The following is a 23,242-nucleotide window of genomic DNA, read 5'->3' on the forward strand; positions in this document are numbered from 1 at the left end:
CTATATCCGAAGATTACCGGTTTGTTCTTCTTACTCACCCGCATCAACTTACATTTTTTCACATTTAGGGCTAGCTGCCACTCATCACACCAACTGGAAACTTTTTCTAAGTTTTCTTGTATCTTCGTACTGTCACTCAACTTCGACACCTTAGCGTCCACCACGGCACGGCATCATTAGCACACAACCGCAGATTGCTACTCATCCTGTCCGCTAAATCATTTACGCTTGTAGAGAACAACAGCGGTCCTATTACACTTCCCTGGGCGCTCATGACGACACCCTTGTCTCCGATGAACATTCGCCGTCGAGGACAACATATTGGGTTCTATTACTTAAGAAGTCTTCGAGCCACTCACATATCTGTAAAACGATTCCATATGCTCGTACCTTTTTTAAAAGCCTGCAATGGGGCACCATATCCAATGCTTTTCGGAAATGTAGAAATATGGAATCTGCCTGTAGCTCTTCATCCATATTTCGCAATATATGATATGAGAGAAAGGCAAGCTGTTTCGCACGAGCGATGCCTTCTAAAACTATGCTGATTCGTGGGCATGAACTTCTCAATCTCACGAAATTTTATCATATTCGAAATGAGAATAAGTTCAAGAATTCTGTAGCAAACAGAAGTTAAGGATATTGGTCTGTAATTTTGCGGGTCCGTTCGTTTGCCCTTCGTATACACTGGAGTCACCTGCGCTTTTTTCCAGTCGCTTGGGACTTCGTGCTGGGCGAGAGATTCGCGATGAATGCGAGCTAGGTAAGTGGGCAGTGGCGAAGAGCACTCTTTGTAAAAGCGGACTGGCATTCCATCCAGATCTGGTGATTTATTTGCTTTCAAATCTTCCAATTGTTTCTCTGCTCCAGGAATGCTTATTACTATGTCGTCCACACGGGAATCTGTCCGATGGTCAAATGACGGTATGTTTATACGATTCTCTCGTGTGAACAAGTTCTTGAACGTGAAATTTATAACTTCTGCTTTCATTTTGCTACCTTAAACTGCCACATCACACTGGCCAACAAGGAACTAAATGGAAGCCTTAGACCCACTTAGCGATTTTACATAAGACGAGAATTTCCTTGGGTTCTCTGCCAAATCTTTTGCTAAGATGTGACGGTGGCAGGTGTTGTATGCTTCGCGCATAGATTTTTTCACAGACGCACGAATCTCTACGAACCTTCATTTGTCGTCATTCATGCGTTCCCTTCTGAGCCTAGAGTGCAACAGCCACTGCTTCCTCAGTATCCTCCGAATTTCCTTATTAAACTATGGTGGGTCTTTCCCATCCGTTATCCACTTACTAGGCACACAACTCTCCACACCACGATTTACGATATGCTTAAACTTTGCCCATAATTCCTCTACATCCATCTTATTGGAACTAGTGATGCCAGTTCACTGTCTGAGTGAGATGCTAATTACTGCTTCTCTGCTCTATGTAGTAGAAACACTCGGCTAACCTTCTTGACTGATTTGTTAACTTTCGTCAGCATAGTTGCTATAATGACATGACGATCACTAATTCCTGTTCCTACACTGTCATTGTCGATAAGGTCCGGCCTACTTGTAGCTATAAGGTCTAAGATATTTCCATTGCGTGTGGGCTGCCGAGCTAGCTACTCAAGACAGTTTTCAGAAAACGTGTTAAAAAAGTATTTTTCATGGCTGACTGTATCTCTCGCAATGGATCCATAGATATCCCAGTTTCTGGAGGTTAAAGTCGTCTAAGTAGTATTGCATGATACGAGCATTTACTCGCTATTGATAGTAGACTTCTTTGAATGACTCTAGAACTGTCACACCTGTTACGCCTCTCCACCGAACTTCACTGTCGGCATTCCATATGATGACAGGCAACGTTCTCGAGGCATCTGCCTAACCCAAATCTTTCCGCTGCATTGTTATGGGGTAAGTGTGGTTCATCACGCCAAATCACTCGTTTCCAGTCATCCATTACACAGTGCGATCGATCTTTACAGCACCACAAGCATCGCTTAACGTTGACTGCATAAATGTGTACCTCACGAGGAACTGCTTGACCATTATACCCTGGTCTTCGTAACTCCCGACGACATTCACCCTGCTAGTTGGATTGCTGGTAGCACTTCACGAGCTATCCCATTCCCTGATTTCATGCTATGTTTAACGATCACATTCCACAATGGTCGACGGTCCCTGTCCGTCAGTACATGAGGTCTGCCTGTTCTTGGTTTAGCTGTGGTTAATCCTTCGCGTTTCCAAGTCGCTATCACGTCACCAACAGTCACTTTGGGCAGCTTTAGAAGGCTTGAAATGTCTCTGACTGATTTGTTACATATATGAGTGATTTTCCACGTCACTGAGCTCTCCTGACCTACCCCTTCTGCTGTTAATGCTTCTGTACTGGGAAAACAGCAACACACACTTCCTTTTAAATTAGAGGGTCCACCTCTCGAGACATTTAGCGGTCAATGCCGCATTACATAGTAATGTGCGGATCCTTTTCATCAGATAGTGTATGTGGAATGTCAGGTTGCGTTCATACAAAATTTCCTCTTATACTATTCCCGATGATTCAAGATGCGTAGCTCAGTAAAGAAACGTCAAGAGAGTGAATCTTTCAGTTAGAAAGATCTAGAAAACAACAGTTTCTGATTGAGTATGGTCCACGCTGCTTGATGATTACTTCCTACATATAAGCACAATGAGTGCGTGTGCAAATGGTTGGTGTAGCAATTCCTTGTGACCAGAAGGAAGACTACTGGTGTGCATTGGTGCTGTTTGTGTGTAGTGTTGTTATCAGTCCTGGTAGGGTATACATGGGAAGCGAACAGCGTCAGATGTTGAATGATCCCAGTCGAAAACCCGGAGATGTCGTGTGCTTATGTGAGACACAGTTATCAGAGTTATCAGTTTGATAGGGGCCTTATTGTGGGCCTTCATTTGGCAAGCTGATATTTCGCGCAGTATCTAGATTTGTGAACTGTTCGGATGTGACAGTGGCCCCATGTTGGAGTGCATGAAACTTGAGGGCAGTTTTACTGGTCCAAGACCTACGGTTAATTGTGTGCAAGAACACACACTGCCAAGGCGGCTATGGAAATATTATGAGGTGTTTCTTATGACAGGACAGTACACTGGCCTCGACATTCCCCAGAAATAAATAGATATAAATTTTAACTGTGGAAATGTTAAAAGACAATGTGTATACAAACATCCCCCCTCACGCCCTACTTAAAGAGTTGGAAGACAGTATTCGGGTTGTGATTTCAAGCGTTTAGTAGATGTGTGATGATTGGTGATTGTGCCTTGAGAAGATATCAAGCAGCTCTTGCAGCACAGGAACGTCCATTCGATCAAAAAAAAAATGTTCAAATGTGTCTGAAATCTTAGGAGACTTAACTGCTAAGGTCATCAGTCCCTAAACTTACACACTACTTAACCTATATTATCCTAAGGACAAACACACACACCCATGCCCGAGAGAGGACTCGAACCTCCGCTGGGACCAGCCGCACAGTCCATGACTGCAGCGCCCCAGACCGCTCGGCTAATCCCGCGCGGCTCCATTTGATCACCTGATGTAACTAAAGGAAAGCTTAATTTTGCCCTCCACCGCTGTAGCCGAGTGGTCGGTGTAAATTACGCCGGTGGAGGGCACAGGTTTGATTCCTGGCAGTGCTAGGGATTTTTGGCGGCGGGAGGGCTGTAACGGGGTTCCACTCAGCCTCGTGATGCCAGTTGGGGAGTTACTTCACTGAGTTACGGCGGCTCCAGGACGGTTAACCCGATAACGGCCGGGAGAACTCTTTGTTGATCACAGTCCCTTCCACACCACATCAAGTGACGTTACTGGCTGATGGATGACACGATGGTCGGTCGCTACCGATTAGTCTGTCTGTGGCCAGAACGGTGGAGCTTCCTGTGTTTTTTTCTAATTTAGTCGTAATACGTCTTATTTTTGCTCAACTCGTCTTAATGAGCTGTCACACAGCGGCTACCGAGGGCTCTACAGAGTACACATCCTGTGCGAACTGCACACAAGTGACTGCGTTCGACATTGCACGGCTGTGACTATTTGCAATGACTGATCGTCAATCCTGTGATCTAATATTAATGGGCGTTTCTTCGTATTTACACGCAATACGTTGTTTATGTTCAAGATCAACTGCAGCTCCCTGCACCAAGCGTCGATTCTGCGTTGGTCTCTATGAGTTTTGGAACGATTTCTTGGCGTTACTAATATCCAGTGCAGAACAGCATCATTCTACATCAGTTTTATGGGACTCGCGGCCTACCTGGGTATCATTTATAAACAATGACGAACGAAAACATTCTGACCGCTACCCACTACGAGACTGAACGCCGGCTGAGGGTACGTGTATAAGCGGAGATACAATTGGGGACTCATTCTAGCGAAGATGCGGACCGCAAATGGGGAAATCTACGGACATAAGCAAGTTTGACAAAGGGCACATTGCTACGGCTCTGACCTCTCTGGATAGCCGATCTCACTAATGCCTTGTCACTGGGTCATGGGCAGGCCAACCAGCTCCGGATCAAATCCGCTTCATGGTGTTACGCACCGGGACCGAGTGAGGATGGGCAGTAGTTTGCACACGTACTGGACTCGCATTCGGGAGGACGACGGCTCAGAGTACATCACGACATGAGACTTCACAGCATGCGCGATCCATCTGACGGGACACTGCGTGCAATGACTACAGAGGGAGCGACCATTTTCAGGGCGGCACCACGGTCACGCTTTCCTCGCTGCAACCTGCCATATGGGAAGCGCCTATGGATCAGCTTTGCTGGCGACTCACCAGAACACGAGTCGCCGCCCAATTCTTCGGCTAACACAGCGACCTCTGCTGCTGGTGAAAGCAGATCCCACTGCAACCAGCGTAGCAACCAGGCAGAGCTACGAACTGTAAAATGAAGAATTGAGTAATAATGAACCTTGTTTGTTGGTATTTAAAGACGCCCCACAGTTCCTCAGGCCACATATCCTGACAGAACAGTAGGAGTTTCCGGCGTGGGAGTGGGCGACTCCTGTGGTGGATTAACGATGAGGTGCGTGAGCTGGCCGGGCTGTAATTGGTTTTAAGGCGGTTTTCCACATCCAGCTCTGTAAATCTGGGGCTGATACCCAAATTCCGCGACTTTAAGTACAATGATCGCATAAAACAAGTAAAAGGTACAGCAGGTGTTGGACTGAAATTTCGAGGTAGAATGTTAAGGAAATACAACTCATCCACCAAATAAGTGGCTTAAAAAGCACTTCTTCGTCCGATACATAAGAAAACGCAAGGTAATATCTTTCCTGACGCAGTTACATTATACGGTCCTGTGAAGGGATGAGTAGTCTTCTTCAGATCATTTTTCTGGACAGGGACTGTTTTTGCTCCTTGTACCGCAAGGGTTCTGTTGCACGTCGATTGTTACTGGCAGTCAGACTGATCGGTATTAATTGCAAAATTGAGGTCAAAATTAGGAATGAGTATTTTAATCTATATCTGAAATCCTCCCCTAGCTGCATATGTTATTTAATGATATTCTATACTATTAAATAGAAAAACAAGATGTACACAGGTAGAATTTGAACCCATAGCGCCAGCGTGGTAGACGTGAACCTTAGCCGCTTCGCTACTCTCGCTTGGTTGAAATATGATTAACCTTGGAGGCACAGGAGTTACGTACAAAAACTTAAGCCTCGATGTTCTTGGAAACTAGGGGCCGTCGCGTGAAAAGCCGCTGGGCACGTATTCTGGACAGGTCAGTTCACAACACGCCTAAAACTCATCAAAATTCGTGATTAACAGGTCTGATGGTCCCCTTGTGAGACTAAGCATGGTGGTCGGCTGTTACCAAGCTCTGTAAAACAGTGTAGATGGCGACCTGTAGCAGATCTAATGACACAGTACATTGCTACTACAGTCAAAACTTAGTCTCTTACTTAGTTACCTGGTCGATAGATCAGCGTTATGATGTGGAACATGTCGGCAGAACGAACATACAGGCACACATACGTGGATAAAATATTAATTTGCCATATACTGGTCAATTACAGATTTTTCTGCAAAAATGACTATTTATTATCAGGAATACCTCTCTGTTAAGAAAGTTTTTAATATGCGTATCAGAGTACATCTGCTACCTGTCAGACAATTTACTTACGTGGGAAGGTTGTAAAAAAGTATTATAACTGGATATTTCACCTCTTTCTGTGCCGAAGTTAGATTCATTAAAGGTTACTGTAGATCCTTTTTCCTTCTAGTGCCCTGGTTATGAATATTTCTGTTGCTCTGTAACACGGTTTACCGGAATACAAAGCTGAGTACACATTGCTGTACATGGGCACCGCAACACGCTGTCCCTACGTGTTCATATGTTGAGTCAAAGATATCGCCTATTACGATTGCAGTGGACACGGAATAATAGAGAGTGGATAGTGAATCACTGGAACGTTTTTTCTGGTCATTTCATCATGTTCCTTGTTACACTGGGTTGTTGGTCCTGTCTGGAAACGCGGTCATCGGGGTGGACGACTGCTCGAAACCACTGAGACAGGACGGTAGCGGCAGCATTATGCTACGGGTGACATCCAACTAAGCTTCCGTGGGACCTTTGGTAGTAATAGAAGGTGCCATGACAGGTGCGGACTATGGGAACATTATTGCGGAGCACCTGTAGCCTTTCCCGGTCGTCGTGTTCCCCGGCGGCGATGGCATCTTTCAACAGGATGACTGTTGTAATAGGACTAATTATAGGGTAGTTAATGAATGCTTCGATACCATTAAAAATTTGGCAGATTGTATATTATTCGATTCACATTATATAATGGATGGAAGTTAACAAGTGTGTTTTTCCTTAATTTCTATGAACAAATTAGAATGTGTGCTTCACTTATGGGATCAAAAGTACGCGGACACCCCAAAATCAAACGTTTTTATATTAGGTGCATTGTGCTGCCACCAACTGTCAGATGCTCCATATCAGCGACCTCTGTAGTCAATAGAGATCGAGAGAGAGCAGAATGGGGTTCTCCGCGGAGCTCACGGACTTCGAACGTGATCAGGTGATTGGGAGCCACTTGTGTCATACGTCTGTACGCGAGATTTCCACACTCCTAAAATCCCTAGGTCCACTGTTTCCGATGTGATAGTGAAGTGGTAACGTGAAAGGATACGTGCAGCACAAAAGCGTACAGGCCGTCCTCGTCTATTAACTGACAGAGACCTCCGACAGTTGAAGAGGGTCGTAATGTGTAATAGGCAGACATCTATCCAGACCATCACACAGGAATTCTAAACTGCTTCAGGATCCACTGCAAGTACTATGACAGTTAGGCGGGAGGTGAGAAAATTTGGATTTCTTGGTCGAGCGGCTGCTCATAAGCCACACATCACGCCGGTAAATGCCAAACGACGCCGCGCTTGGTGTAAGGACGATTGAACAGTGGAAAAAACGGTATGGAGTGACAAATCGCGGTACACAATGTGGCGATCCGATGGCGGGATGTGGGTATGGCGAATGCTCGGTGAACGTCATTTGCCAGCGTGTGTAGTGCCAACAGTAGAGCTCGGAGGCGGTGGTGTTATGATGCGCTCTGGTTTTTCGTGGAGGGGGCTTGCATCCCTTGTTTCTTTGCGTGACAATATAACAGTACAGACTTACATTGATGTTTTAAGCACCTTCTTGCTTCCCACTGCTGAAGAGCAATTCAGGGATGGCGATCGCATCTTTCAACTTGATCGAGCATCTGTCCATAACGCACGGTCTGTGGCGGAGTGGTTACACGACAATAACATCCCTGTAATGGACTGACCTGCACAGAGTCTTGACCTGAATCCTACAGAACACCTTTGGGATGTATTGGAACGCCGACTTCGTGTCAGGCCTCGCCGACCGACATCGATACCTCTCCTCAGTGCAGCACTCCGTGAATAATGGGCTTCCATTCCCCAAGAAATCTTCCAGCACCTGACTGAACGTATGTCTGCGAGAGTGGAACCTGTCATCAAGGCTAAGGATGGGACAACACCATATTGAATTCCCGAATTGCCGATGGAGGGCGCCACGAACTTGTAAGTCATTTTCAGTGACGTGTCCTTGATACTTTTGATCATTTAGTGTATACCGAATCAACATCATTAACACAATTTCAGATCATTTAACTATAATTAACAGAAAGTTATAATAAGTTAGAAGACCTGATGTTGTGAATTAACAAACTGTCACAAATTTCAGCAAAAATTTATTGTTTCAATCTCGTGATTATATTATTACATTCCCACAGAAATGTTAGGAGAAATATCTATGTTGTAATTAAACCAATAATTAATTAAGGAAAAATTCGTTAATTTCAACCTACCTAAAAATAGACTTTTGGAACATTTATCAGTCATCGGATGTATTTAACGTGACTTGTTCACTTTATGTATCATGTGCACTAACGATTCACGAAATTTGTGATGTAAACACTAAAGAATTTCAGTCATTTTGATACAACGAAATTATCATACAGAACTTTAACCTGAAACTCCGATTTGGCATTTTGTACTGTACCTCAGTTAATGTTACGAATAAGATCCGATGTGAAATCAAAATGTAGTTAATGATTTTACGATAGGTATTGGTATTATAACTTAATAACCAAATTTCCACACAGAAGTCGAGAGAACAATATTTAGAAATGTATTCAGAATGAATCACCATTTGTTCTCTTTAAAACAGTACTAACGGTTTGTTGTAAATCAATAACTTTTCACTATTGCTCAGTAAATGTAACTGTTTTTGACAACAGGCTAAAAGACATACATCAGTTTATGTGTGAACATCTTTGTAAGTACTTACGGAAAAGCTGCTAGAAAGCTCAAATGGTTCAAATGGCTCTGAGCACTATGGGACTTAACATCTGAGGTCATCAGTCCCCTAGAACTTAGAACTACTTAAACCTAACTAACCTAAGGATATGGCACACATCCATGCCCGAGGCAGGATTCGAACCTGCGACCGTAGCGGTCGCGCGGTTCCAGACTGAAGCGCCTAGAACCGCTCGGCCACTCTGGCCGGCCTGCTAGAAGGACTCATCAGCGTGCTGGAGTATATTGTTTTAGCATCCATGTTTTCATCGCCCCTTGTTTTCGTCAGTTGTATTACGTTGGGTAGTCATCTACAGACATTCAGATATCTACCAAGGACCAATCGAATCCATACAACGCAGAATCGCTGCTGTATTGCAGCCCAAGTTGAAGGAACACACTGTTAACCAGTTGGTCATGATTTGGTTTATTGGCATACAACGTGTTCAGTAATGGCCTCTCTTACATTATCTAAAAGTACGCCTGAAGTTGATTTCACATCTGACGATGTCAACTTATCGAAAGTGACCAGCTGATTTATATCTCACAGACTTGTGTTGTCATTCCTAAAAATTATAGAATTAATTGTAAAAGAGAGAATAATGAATTAACAGAACAAATATAATCTACTCATCAAAGCACAGAGCGTTTTTTGAAATGGTAGAACTACGGAATCGGCTTTTATGGAGTTAACAAAACTGATGCTTTACGCATTACATGTTAACAACGTAATAGGCATAATTTTAGAATTATCCAAGATGTTTGAGATTGTAACCCACAAATTTCTATTAGAGAAGCTTTAGAAACAACGGAAATGCAAAGTAATGGTCCCTGTCATATCTGAGAAACGAGGAACAGAAAGTTTCGGAGTTGAACAGAATGACGCCATCACTGCAGCACCTGAAGTGGTATAACGAATAAGAATATCGTTTTCTTATAGCCGCTGGAGATAAAACATGGTGTCATCATTATGAGCTGGAGAGCAAGCATCAGAGCTAACAATGGGACCGTACTGATTCACCCCACCGAAAAAAACAAGCAAAAAATGTAATCGCCAGAGTGAGCATGACATTTTTCATTGGCTGCCAAGGGCTCGCTGATCAGTTTTCTGGATCACGGCGTCACAGTCAACGCACAGCGGCTCGTGGACACACTGCAAAAGTTTAAGCGCGCCTTAGGTGCAGACGGCCAGAAACTTTGACGCACGTTATCATTCTACTGCAGGATAACAGCGATACACATGTTGCCAAGACAGTTTCGACTCCGCTGCAGAAGTTTCTCTGGGACGCTCCTACACATTCATACAACCCCGATGTCTCCCCATGCGATTTACATATTTTTGGAGCTTTCAAGAAAGACATTCGTGACCTTCCATTGGTTTCGGGCGAAGGGGTGCCCGTCTGGATACAATCATTTTTCCTTGGTAACCGGAAACATTTTTCCATGTAGGCGATGACTACCTTTTCTCACAGTGTGATAAATATATTAACAACCATGGTGATTAGTTTTGAAATAATAACAGTTCACCTACTTTTTTCCCATTGGCGTCGCTATCATTTGACTGCCTTTTATAGTTCAAGACCACTTGCAGTTGCGTTTTTAAAGTCAACGGCCGGCCGTGTGGCCGTACGGTTCTAGGCGCTTCAGTCTGAAACCGCGTGACCGCTACGGTCGCAGGTTCGAATCCTGTCTCGGGCATGGATGTGTGTGCTGTCCTTAGGTTAGTTATGTTTAAGTAGTTCTAAGTTCTAGGGGACTGATGACCTCAGATGTTAAGTCCCTTAGTGCTCAGAGCCATTTGAACCATTTTTTTAAAGTCAACACCTGTAAGTCTCGTGAATGTGAAGTGCGTCCCTTGGGGACTGACACCTTCTTTTCATCCTCTTCCTGCGTACTCTCTCACTGTTACTACAAGATAATCCCTTCTCAGATGCATCAATAAAACAGAACAGATAAGGCACTACAAGAACTGGCAGTGAGTTTAACCTACGAGGGATGTTATGCGGTTACCTGTGACAGCTATATGGAGATAACCAACAGGACCTGATGGAAAGGTGATCGCTTGCTGACATATGCAGCCATCTGTAGCAGCAAGACAAAATATGAATAGTATGCGCCATTCAGCTGACAGATCATCTACATACACAGCGCTGGGACAATTCCATTTACTTTAACTGACTGATGTTCTCATAAGTGGCAATCGGGGAATTTAACTTGAGTGTATGATTTATAGTTAAACTTCTTTTATTTAAATTTTTAGGTACTGTCTATATAATTTTTACTGTATGTCATCAGGAAAAAAATACAGCCTTTTGGCCATGTCCTAAATCTGATCAGAGATTTTTCGTTAACTAATACTACAATATGTGTGGTACATGACATGTTTTCCAGCCACTACAGGCTCACTATCAGATGAAGGTGTTACAGGAACATTATATTGTGTAACAAGTGTGGTGACGGTGCTGGCGAAAATTATGGAAATTAGTTATCCTGTTGTTATGTTTTGGATATTTTCAGTGCGTTACATCGTGATATTTACAGTAAATACGTTCCCATAATGTACGTTATCAGGTAACACAAACAAATACAAACAGAATTTAACTGCGCTTGGTTTTCCACTTATTGGCAGAAAGTGAACACTGGATGTCATCACAAAGAAAGTGAATGTGATGGGTATCACACTTTGTTACATCATAGTCTTTGGCCTGAGAAGTATTGGATTGCAGCACAGATATTACAAGTACAGATAATATATTTAAGTAAATTTTTCTAGCTGCAGGAGTGTTCTTATATTGGCAACAGACATGTAATATGGATTAAAATTCATACGAAACATAAACAGAGTGTAATATTTACTATGTAATTAAAGATTGAGTGAGTTGATTGTTACATGACTAGGAAGATATAATTTATGCAGGAGGATGAATATGTCACATTATAGTCATTTTCGGTGTTTAGGTGCCAGCATGTCTTAACAATTTGGGAAGAAAAAGTTCTGCGTTGATTCAATTTGTTCGTTAAGAATTTTGAGGTTGTTTTAGTCTCCGAATGTAAATCACTATAAATCTCTAACTGTTCAAGGACATCCATCTAGAGCCCTTTCTCACAAATGAGTAGCTCAGAAAGATTGTCATTACATCGCCAAGAGAGAGTTCATGAAGAGCAACATGTGATGCAAACCTGGGCGTATTGAAATTTTTAAGTCGAAGGGCACTTTCTTTGTAGTGGGTTGCAAAATTTCTCCCTATCTGTCCTACTTAGAAGCAAGAAGAGGAACATGTGAGTTTGTATATTCCGGAATTGGGATGCCACTCTCCGGCGAATTTATTATAGTCAACAATTTTATTTTGTAGTTTACTGTCAGTGTGGAAGGATATTTTTATCCCATGTGGTCTGAAAAGATTCGCAAATTTACGCTTTGCCAGGGAGTGGAAGGCTGGCAAATTTGAGGCAGGTATTATATCCATTATTTTGGGCTATAATTTTAAGTATGTTCATTTCTATAGATGCATCTGCTTCACTGATGAGGATGCGAAACATACAGCTTACAGATGATCTGAAGAAAGTGGTTTTATATTGGTTTGGGTGTCATGAGGTATTTATTATTAATGGCAACATCAGTGGTAGTGCGTTTTCTGTGCAATTTTGGACAGTATGCTTGTTGTTGCGACATATTAAGGGAATTAATTCCTTGAGTGGGCTGATGTTTAACTGTGAATCTGATACTTGGGTGCATTTTAGTCATTATTAGGTTAGTTAGTTCATGTTTTGGACCATTGAAAAATGTTATTGTGTCCTGGACGTATGTTTTACAGTATGCAATTTTGTCAGTGAATTATGGATGAGCTATTCCTGTTATAGTTTATGTATAAATACCTCAACAAGCAAGCCTGCAACCCATTACCACACCACAATTTTTCATGTAAAACTTCCCACTAAATGCGAGTGGATTAAGGGACGGGATTTGCAAAGGATATCTCGATACAGCGCACTGTAAGTATTCAAAACATAACGACCTTTTGGTTTCACAACCATTTCGTCACTAATAACTAAATTTCCGTAATTTTAGATAGCTCCATCACCACAGCATTTATCTGATCTTGGTCCACGAGATAAAGTTCCTATAACACCTCTGTCTGATGATGACCCTGCAGTGGCTCGAGAGCATGTTAATGGTACATTAAATCGTATCAAAAAATACAGAAAAGTGACTGATTGGATATTTATTCCCAAATAAATCGCCAATTTAAACCACAGCGATTTGGCATCCGTATTGGATATGTTGTAGTATAGTAACAAGTACATCAATTTCAGTAATATCAACTTCATTAACATTTCTCCTCTGAGAGGAAAAAGAATTGATGACTCCATCTTACAGAGGGAAAAATGATGATCATAATCAAATAAGGCAAATTAGAGCTCTCGCCGAAAGACGGAAGAGTTCGTTTTTTCCGTGTGCTATTGGAACAGTAGTGAAATAGTCTGAAAGTGATTTGATGAACTCTCACTTAATTGTGAATTGCAGAGTACACAAGTAAATGTACATTGTGTTAAGGAATTTTTTCATACTGGTCCTCTGTAAAGAGGATAGTGACGTGCTTACAAAAATGCATGGCAGCAGTACAGAAGGAAGAAAACCTGTCGATGAAATTGGTCCAAGAAAAAACGAAATAATAGGCTACTAAAGGAAGCAAGAAAATTGAGAATTTAACATCGCGTCGATGCTAAGACCACAGATACAGAACACATTCTCGCACTGCAAGAAGAAGCGGGTTGGGTTCTTTTTCAGAGGATACGTGCCGACATTTGTCTTAAGCGATTTAAGGAAACCACAGAAAATGTAAATCTCCGTGGTGGAATGGGGACGTAATGAATCACTGTCTTCGCGAATGCGGATCAATCTCCGTCCATAGCTCCAGGTCACTTTGTAGGTGAAATATCTTTGGTAAAATGACAGAAATACTAGTTTGTTGTTTGACGGAGGTAATTCAGGTGTGATATGCCAGCAGGAAAGTTTTGCCCATGACAAAGTTATTTATATCACATGTACCATCAATGTGAACTTTAGCGCCAAATATCCGTCATTCGCTAATGCAGTTCTAGCAGAACGACTTTACAAGAGACTGAGTTATTACTAGCAGTGTAGCTTGAAGTTCTGGACCTAATACCCGACTTTTGAAGTCTTGTTCCCTAAGTGGCACTGTCTTACCTCTTGCAGTGACAGCTGTGTTGACCAAGAGGGCACGTCATGCGACTTACAGTGGGAGGAACAAGTCGTGAGTGGAGGATGGTAGGTATAGCCTCTAAGTGGTGCCTGTGCGAAATACGACAGCGTGCTGAAAAGCAATGCCTCCGAAATTTTTTGTGAAACTCATAAAGCTTTTTAAAGCTTTATTTTTCGTGTCTACAATTTTTTTTTCAACATACTCAACAAAGCGATGAACACATTTCTCCCATCGTGAGACCAGTTTGTTGATATCGTCACTGTAGAATGTCTGGCGTTTTGAACGGAGCCGCAACCTCACATCTGGTTGCTCTGCTTCGTCACTATCAACCTCGAAGGTGTTCACTACGTTTTGGAAAGAGATAGGAATCGGATGCAGCCACGTAGGGACTGTGTGGAGGACGATCAATGACAATAAAGCAAAGTTGTCGGTTTGTTGCAGTTGTCACAGCCCTCCTGTGTGGTCCAGCGTTGTCATGCTGAAGAAGAGAATGCTACATGTGTAGACGAACTCTTCGAATTCGTGCTTTCAGTTTTCCGCCGGTCTCGCAATACACCAACATACATTGATGAGCCAAAACATTATGTTCACTTGATTAACAGTTGTTCGTCTTTTAAACGAAATATGTCACTGATTCTGTTTTATCAGGAGTCAGACAGAATGTTGGTAAGTTTTGTGGAGGTATGTGGCATTACATGTTTACGCGCAGGTCACGTAATTTGCGTAAATAACGGGCCGTTGATTTGCGTACGTGGTGACGGCGCCCGATAGCGGCCTTAATGGCTTCAAAAATGCTCCAAATGGCTCTGAGCACTATGGGACTTAATATCTGAGGTCATCAGTCCCCTAGAACTTAGAACTACTTAAACCTAACTAACCTAAGGACATCATACACATCCATGCCCGAGGCAGGATTCGAACCTGCGGTCGCACGGTTCCATACTGAAGCGCCTAGAACCCCTCGGCCACATCGGCCGGCTCCTAATGGCTTCCATAGGATTTATGTCAGGCGCACTTGGTCGCCGAAACATCAACGTGTGTTCACTATAATGCTTCTCAAACAACTGTAGCACGTGCTCCGAGACACGGACAGTTATACTGATAAAAGACGACATTGCCATCGGGGTATACATCAAGCGTGAAGGCATGCGGGTTGTTCGTTGTTTCCAACGCGCGGCTCCCCCCGTCGGAGGTTCGAGTCCTCCCTTGGGCATGGGTGTGTGTGTTGTCCTTAGCGTAAGTTACTTTAAGTTAGATTAAGTAGTCTGTAAACCTAGAGACCGACGCGCTCAGCAGTTTGCTCTCGCAGAACTTACCACAAATTTCCAATTTCCGTGTTTTCGATTACTACCACAGATCCCATGTAAGAGCAGGGCGATGTCTCACATAGCATAATACTGCTCCCACCAGCCCGTGTCCGTGGCGCGCTGCACGTTTCGAGTCACCGTTCACCTCGATGACGGCGTTTATGGAGACCACCATCGACCTAGTGCAGCAACAATGTGATTCTCCTGAAGAGACTGCGAGGCGGCGGGTTAAACAGTCAATTTAAGCTTCGCCGTTTACAACATTCTGAAAACTATTTTTGCGGCCAGCCAGAAAGCGGTGGAGAACATACTGGCCATAATTCCCAGTCTGCAAGTCCACATTACTCATTGTATTCACTGAAAGAAAATAATCCTACATGCTGTTTACTCAGTGCCCTCAGGAACTACGACTATAAATGAAAGTTTTGAGCCGGCCGGTGTGGCCGTGCGGTTCTAAGCGCGTCAGTTTGGAACCGCGTGACTGCTACGGTCGCAGGTTCGAATCCTGCCTCGGGCATGGATGTGTGTGATGTCCTTAGATTAGTTAGGTTTAAGTAGTTCTAAGTTCTAGGGGACTGATGACCTCAGTAGTTAAGTCCCATAGTGCTCAGAGCCAAAAGTTTTGAGCTGTAACTGATTAATATATTCAATAAAAATTCGCACCCACAAACAAAATAATATTCCTAATAATAATAATAATGTCCCTACTGGAAACAGCACTATTATCAGTTCAGAGGCGACCTCTATGGTAAGTTCGAAGTAAAACGGTCTATCACCCTGACTTCTAACCATCAAAGTTAATTTCTCCCCTTAGAGGTGGAAAATAATCTACTTACTCCCCCCGCGGTTTTGTCAACATTACGGGCGCCACACAAACAGTTCCTGCCTTGAATACTAAGCAATCCAGGACGGTGTATAGTTCTTGTAAGTTCACTTCCTGCTTTTACCGAAAACGCGTTTGGTAGCAGCCTGTCTCTGACGTCATCTGAGGCACAGCGTGTATCGGCGTTTGACTGATGTGGACAGATTGATAGCTCTGTGCCAAGTGTCTCTCTCACTGTGTCACTGGCCATATTTATATATGGGCACAGCGGACCACCAAAACGAATATCTGCTATCAGTCGGTCTAGGCACAGATAGCAGAATCTAAATGGCCCATTTCTCAGAGACCTATTAATTAATATCTCTGTTTTGTAACAATTTACAACCTTCATAATTTTGATATTATTAGATTTAAGTTTGATTGAATTACCGAAAAAAGTATTAGCTCGACTGCATTTAAACTATGCTGGCTAGAATTATTAGAACACAACCGAACATGACCTCTGAACTGCCTCCTTTAGATTCCTTGTAATGATTTTTATTTACACCAAAATCTTGAAACTTGGTACAGCTGTATTTTTTCCATCACTATAATCCAATGAATTTATTATGTATAAAGACATTTTTGTTCCAAATTTCGTGTTTTAGTAAATAACTTTGAAACTAATAGAGGAGGCTTATTGGTCTTACAACACACATCAAAAAAAGTTTTGCATCACTCCGGTTCCCAGACCTCGTGAAGATAGACGTTGACTATGGATATTGTATCACAGACATAGTCCATTTTGAACTGTTCAGAGATGTCATTCAACCCGCTCAAAGATGTAAACAACAATGCATGAGCAGTGCCTAATAGATGGGGGGGGGGGGGGGGAGGGTCCGACAGCCGATCAATTCAGGTCAGTACACCAGGAAGGAGGTACACGGCTTGTGTTCTCTGTAGCTCCACCATGCCTAGACGGTCAACACCACCGTTCTATCGCATCCGCATTGTTCCTTTGTGCCAGGAAGCACTCTCAACAAGGAAGGTATACAGGCGTCTCGGAGTGAACCAACGCGATGTTGTTCGGACATGGAGGAGATACAGAGAGAAAGGAACTGTCGATGACATGCCTCGCTCAGGGCGCCCAAGGGCTACTACTCCAGTGGATGATCGCTACCTACGGATTATGCTTCGGAGGAACCCTGACAGCAACGCCACCATATGGAATAATGCTTTACGTGCAGCCACAGGCCGTCCTGTTACGACTCAAACTGTGCGCAATACGCTGCATGATGCGCAACTTCACTTCCGACGTATATGGCGAGGTCCATCTGTGCAACCAAGACACCATGCAGCGCGGTACGTATGGGCCTAACAACATGCCGAATGGACCACACAGGATTGGCATCACGTTCTCTTCACCGATAAGTGTCGCATATGCCTTCAATCAGACAATCGCCGGAGACGTGTTTGGGGGAAACCCAGTCAGGTTGAACGCCTTACACACTGTGCAGCTAGATGGAGGTTTCCTGATGTTTTGGGGTGGCGTTACATGGAGCCGACGTACGCCGCTGGTGGTCATGGAAGGGTCATTAACGGCTGTACGATACGTGAATCCCATACTCCGACCGATAGTGCAACCATATCGGCAGCATGTTGGTTAGGCATTCGTCTTCATGGACGACAATTCGCGCCCCCATCGTGCACATCTTGTGAATGACTTTCTTCATGATAACGACATCGCTCGACTGTAGTGGCCAGCATGTTCTCCAGACATGAAACCTATTGAACATGCCTGAGACACACTGAAAAGGGGTGTTTATGGACGACGAGACCCATCAACCACTCTGAGGGATCTACGCCGAATCGTCATTGAGGAGTGCGACAATCTGGACCAACAGTGCTTTGATGAACGTGTGGATAGTATGCCATGACAAATAGAGGCTTGTTATCAATGCAAGAGGACGTGTTACTTGGTATTAGAGGTACGGGTGTGTACAGCAATCTGGACCACCCCCTCAGAAAGTCTCGCTGTATGGTGGTACAACATGCAATGTGTGGTTTTCATGAGCAATAAAAAGGGCGGAAATGATGTTTATGTTGATGTGTATTCCAATTTTTTGTATAGGTTCTGGAACTTTCGGAATCGAGGTGATGCAAACCTTTTTTTTATGTGTGTATTTTGTGATTTTCCATCAAACCGAGGATGCATATGAATTTTCATCTGCCTGAGTCTAATATTTGGCGCCTTCAGTTTTTAGTAAAAATTTCAGTTTTGATCAGAATATAGCCCCGATCAGATTGAGACTTGTAAATTTTGATTATGGGATACATGTTCACCTTCTGAACAATTTTTAGCTTTCTTGCTTAATTATTTGGAGCCATTTATTTTTTTCTTAAAATAATATATTTAGCAAAACATATTCTGAGGCTTCACGATTTTTCTGAAGCATACACTGGCAAAATTTGGAGAAGTTATTTTAATTTTTAATTTAATTCTTAGGTTATGGTGCAACACCTTGAATGCTAGCACAGCCGTGTTATGATGGTGTGTTGCTAGTGGTAGTGAACTGGGGTAAGTCCCGGCACACTCGTTCGCCTTTGTATCTCTCACAATGATGCAGTATTTGTTTCGCAGCAAGCTGACATGTTTCCAATTACTGACTATCGAATCCTGATGGTCCCGTGCCCACTTCAATCGTAATTGACGATGTCTTTGGTTCAACATGTGAACGCATAAGGGTGGTCTGCTGCGGAGCTCTTTGTCCAACAATGTACGATGAACGATGTGCTCCGAAACTCTTGTGCGGGAATCAGAATTATGCTTTTGGGGCAGAGACCCCACAGATCACCATCTATCCTACTTTACAGAGCAGAAAAGCATCCAAGCCCCAAATTGTGTGAGGAGTTGAGGACGTCCAACCAGTATTATTTAGCACAGTTTCACTGTCCTACCTCTTTCCGTATATGGTCACGACAGTAGCACGTGAAAATTCGACCAGCTTCGCCGTTCTCGAGATACTCGTTCACAGGTTCTGCTTAATAACAATCTGCCTTTGTCATCCGTGTCTGCTCCGCTTACATACTTTTGTTACTTTGACGCCACCAGGCGGCATCCAACGTCGCGGTGGGCTGTGGTCATAATGCCTTGGCTTATCGGTGTAGTCATGTGGCACATCGCCATGTTACACGCTTCAATTGGGAGGCTCTAGCGGCTGAGGGTTGCAGATTGCATCATCGAAGCGGGAAATTCGAGCGAGAAATATGTATGACACGTAACATTTCAACCGATGTTGAGAAAATGATAAAAAAAGTCGTGAGGCATTATTTTTCAGCACTAAATCGTGCTATTTCAGGCTTTCGGGGCGCCTTCAGACACGAAATAAGAAAAAGTACATATAAACAAGCATCCGAAAATCCTTCGTTTCTGAATCTTCATGTTTGACGTATTTCATTATAAAAAGTTTGAAGTGATTTTTTTAGCCGATAATTAAGATTTTTTTTTTTTTTTTTTTTTTTTTTTTTTTTTTTTTTACAGAATCAAATGATGTAGTCAATCTTTTGATGCACATATTCCCTCTCTAATGTCGATGTGTGGCTACAGAAACATGGATACACTTAATAGTTGTGTAAATCTTAGGTTAGTCTGTCTTTTTCATTACTTACTGGTGTACTTATGATGCAACTAAAATGGTATTATATTAGTGATACACTACTGGCCATTAAAATTGCTACACCACGATGATGACGTGCTACAGACGAGAAATTTAACCGACAGGAAGAAGATGCTGTGATATGCAAATGATTAGCTTTTCAGAGCATTGACACAAGGTTGGTGCCGGTGGTGGCATCTACAACGTACTGACATGAGGAAAGTTTCAAACCTATTTCTCATAAAGAAACAGTAGTTGACCGGATTTGATTGGTGAAACGTTGTTGTGATGCCTCGTGTTAGGAGGAGAAATGCGTACCATCATGTTTCCGACTTTGATAAAGGTCGGATTGTAGCCTACCGCGATTGCGGTTTGTCGTATCGCGACATTGCTGCTCTCGTTGATCGAGATCCAATGGCTGTTAGCAGAATATGGAATCGGTGGGTTTAGGAGGGTAATACGGAACGCCGTGCTGGATCCCAACGGCCTCGTATCACTAACAGTCGAGACGACAGGCATCTTATCTGCATGGCTGTAACGGATCGTGCAGCCACTTCTCAATCCCTGAGTCAACAGATGGGGACGTTTCCAAGACAACAACCATCTGCACGAACAGTTCGATGACGTTTGCAGTAGCTTGGACTATCAGCTCGGAGACCATGACTGTGGTTAACCTTGACGCTGCATCACAGACAGGAGCGCCTGCGATGGTGTACTCAACGATGAACCTGAGTGTACAAATGACAAAACATCATGTTTTCAGATGAATAGAATTTCTGTTTACAGGATCATGATGATTCCATCCGTGATTGGTGACACCGTGGTGAACGCACATTGGAAGCGTGTATTTGTCATCACCATACTGGCGTATCAAACGGCGTGATGGTATGGGGTGCCATTGGTTACACGTCTCGGTCACCTCTTGTTCGCACAGATAACACTTTGAAAAGTGGACGTTACATTTCAGACGTGTTACGACCCGTGGCTCTACCCTTCATTCGATCCCTGCAAAACCCTACATTTCAGCAGGATAATGCACGACCGCATGTTGCAGGTCCTGTACGGGTCTTTCTGGATACAGAAAATGTTCGACTGCTGCCCTGGCCAGCACATTCTCCAGATCTGTCACCAAGTGACAACGTCTGGTCAATGGTGGCCGAGCAACTGGCTCGTCACAATACGCCAGTTACTACTCTTGATGAACTGTGGTATCGTGTTGAAGCTGCATGGGCAGCTGTACCTGTACACGCCATCCAAGCTCTGTTTGACTCAATGCCCAGGCGTATCAAGGCCGTTATTACGACCAGAGGTAGTTGTTTTGGGTACTGATTTCTCAGGATCTATGCACCCAAATTGCGTGAAAATGTAATCACATGTCAGTTCTAGTATAATATATTTGTCCAATGAATACCCGTTTATCATCTGCATTTCTTCTTGGTGTAGCAATTTTAATGGCCAGTGGTGTACATCGAATGATTAAAACAAATTTCTATTGGAGAATTTAGGACACGGAGTAGCTGATAACACCAAATCATGCTAGGCTAATTGGCACATATATTTTTAGTTTATTATTAATTTTTTTTATTATTGGCTGTAAGTAAGAGTGTACGATTTGGGTGAACTAAATGAACATTAAGACTGTACTACAACTGTGCACTGGAAACGTCTATTCATCGTTTTAGCAGGGATTTTTACTTTTAAAATAAATTACAGTTATATTTCAAAGGCCTTACGTCATTTAGCATGTAAACAGAGACCTGATGGGTAGGAAAAACTTACAGCACACCATCAGTCCACTAGGACAGTTTCTCACTATTTTTCTACAGTTTTTCTTGACTAAGTCAAATATTTCCTTCCCTTGACCAGACTGTGCAATTCTGTAATTTACAGAGGTAAGTAAACACAAACAGACAAAAATGGTTCAAATGGCTCTGAGCACTATGGGACTTAACATCTGAGGCCATCAGTCCCCTAGAACTTAGAACTACTTAAACCTAACTAACCTAAGGACAGCACAGACATCCATGCCCGAGGCAGGATTCGAACCTGAGACCGTAGAGGTCGAGCGGTTCCCAACTGTAGCGCCTAGAACCGGTCGGCCACCCCGACCGGCAGAAACAGACAAAACTTAACCAGAGTCAAAATCAGTGGAAAAGAGAGATCCATGAATTGAATTACTTCAGTTGTTTCCTCTCTTAATTCCATTATGTAACAGAAAAAAGAGGGATGCCTTAGTCGATATGTATTTGTAAGTAGTTGCTCTTTATCTGTATGCCGAAGATAGGGTCGTAAGCGTGCGGTATCAAATTTGGACCAGTTGTATTCAAATCACTGCCTGAATGTATGCCGGCTCTGCAGGATGAAATTTCCTGCAATTTCTGTCGTTGCCCATTATGTTTGATTTACGCAGTCGCACAGAACACCAGTGCACTTTAAAGGAAATTGTGTGGAGCTTATATATTACCAACGCTGTAACGCCCTACGCAGTAAACTGGATCTGCGAATATCCGGTGCGTACAATATGGCACTATAAATTTCCGCGCTGTTTGGGGAAACATACGCAAGCTGGCAGCGTGATAATTTTTCGTTTTACAGAGCATTGGATGCTGTTACATTCATACACGTTTCCACTTGCAGAAACTCTGTGCCATTACTGTACTTGGAAGCAAAACTTGGTATCATGCAATCAGAATGAGTGGGTAAATTTTCTCTACTGAGTGTTACGGTTAGCATTACAAAAAGAAATTGTGTAGCAGAAGGAAACATCTATTATTACTGTTTCATATTCGAGGGTTGCTCGTAGAAGTTTAATTATCACCTCGAAAAATCGAGATGCGGTATTGAAATCTGGTGATAGTGCTAGTCCTCTTCTCCATGTTCACCTTTCTGTGCTATGCATTTTTCCCTGCGATGGATAACTTGTCGAGACTTTGGCTGTAGAATATGCGATTTGGCTGTTGGGGAACGTTCCACTTCGAGATTCATGTCGTAGTCGTTCTGGAAATGTCTGCTACTCCGCGGTTTCTTCATCCGAGGAAAGAAGAAAGAGCATCTCAGTGCCTGTCAAAAGAATACGGGGTAGAGCAATAACTGACCAGCGGAGAAATGCTCCTGCTGGAGCACAAAAAAGGCGAATACGTTTATGTCTAAAAGACTCTGAGAGAAAAGTGGGGAACCATCTGCCTCGATCCTCATTTCGCCGTTCTCACCAGAAATTTTGGGAAGTGAACGTACTAGTGCTCTTGTAATACAGAACATTGTAAATCTATTTTCCCATTCCATCTTTGTAGCTTATCCTTCATACTCAGCATCTCCCTCTCACTGTCACCGTGTATGCAGCGTGTCTCTCCTAAGAGCCGTCAGGTTCCTTTTCTCTGGTGTTTCGGCAGATATTTGCGA

This window comes from Schistocerca serialis, chromosome 4 (genome assembly GCF_023864345.2).
Source record: "Schistocerca serialis cubense isolate TAMUIC-IGC-003099 chromosome 4, iqSchSeri2.2, whole genome shotgun sequence".
Lineage (NCBI taxonomy): Eukaryota > Metazoa > Arthropoda > Insecta > Orthoptera > Acrididae > Schistocerca > Schistocerca serialis.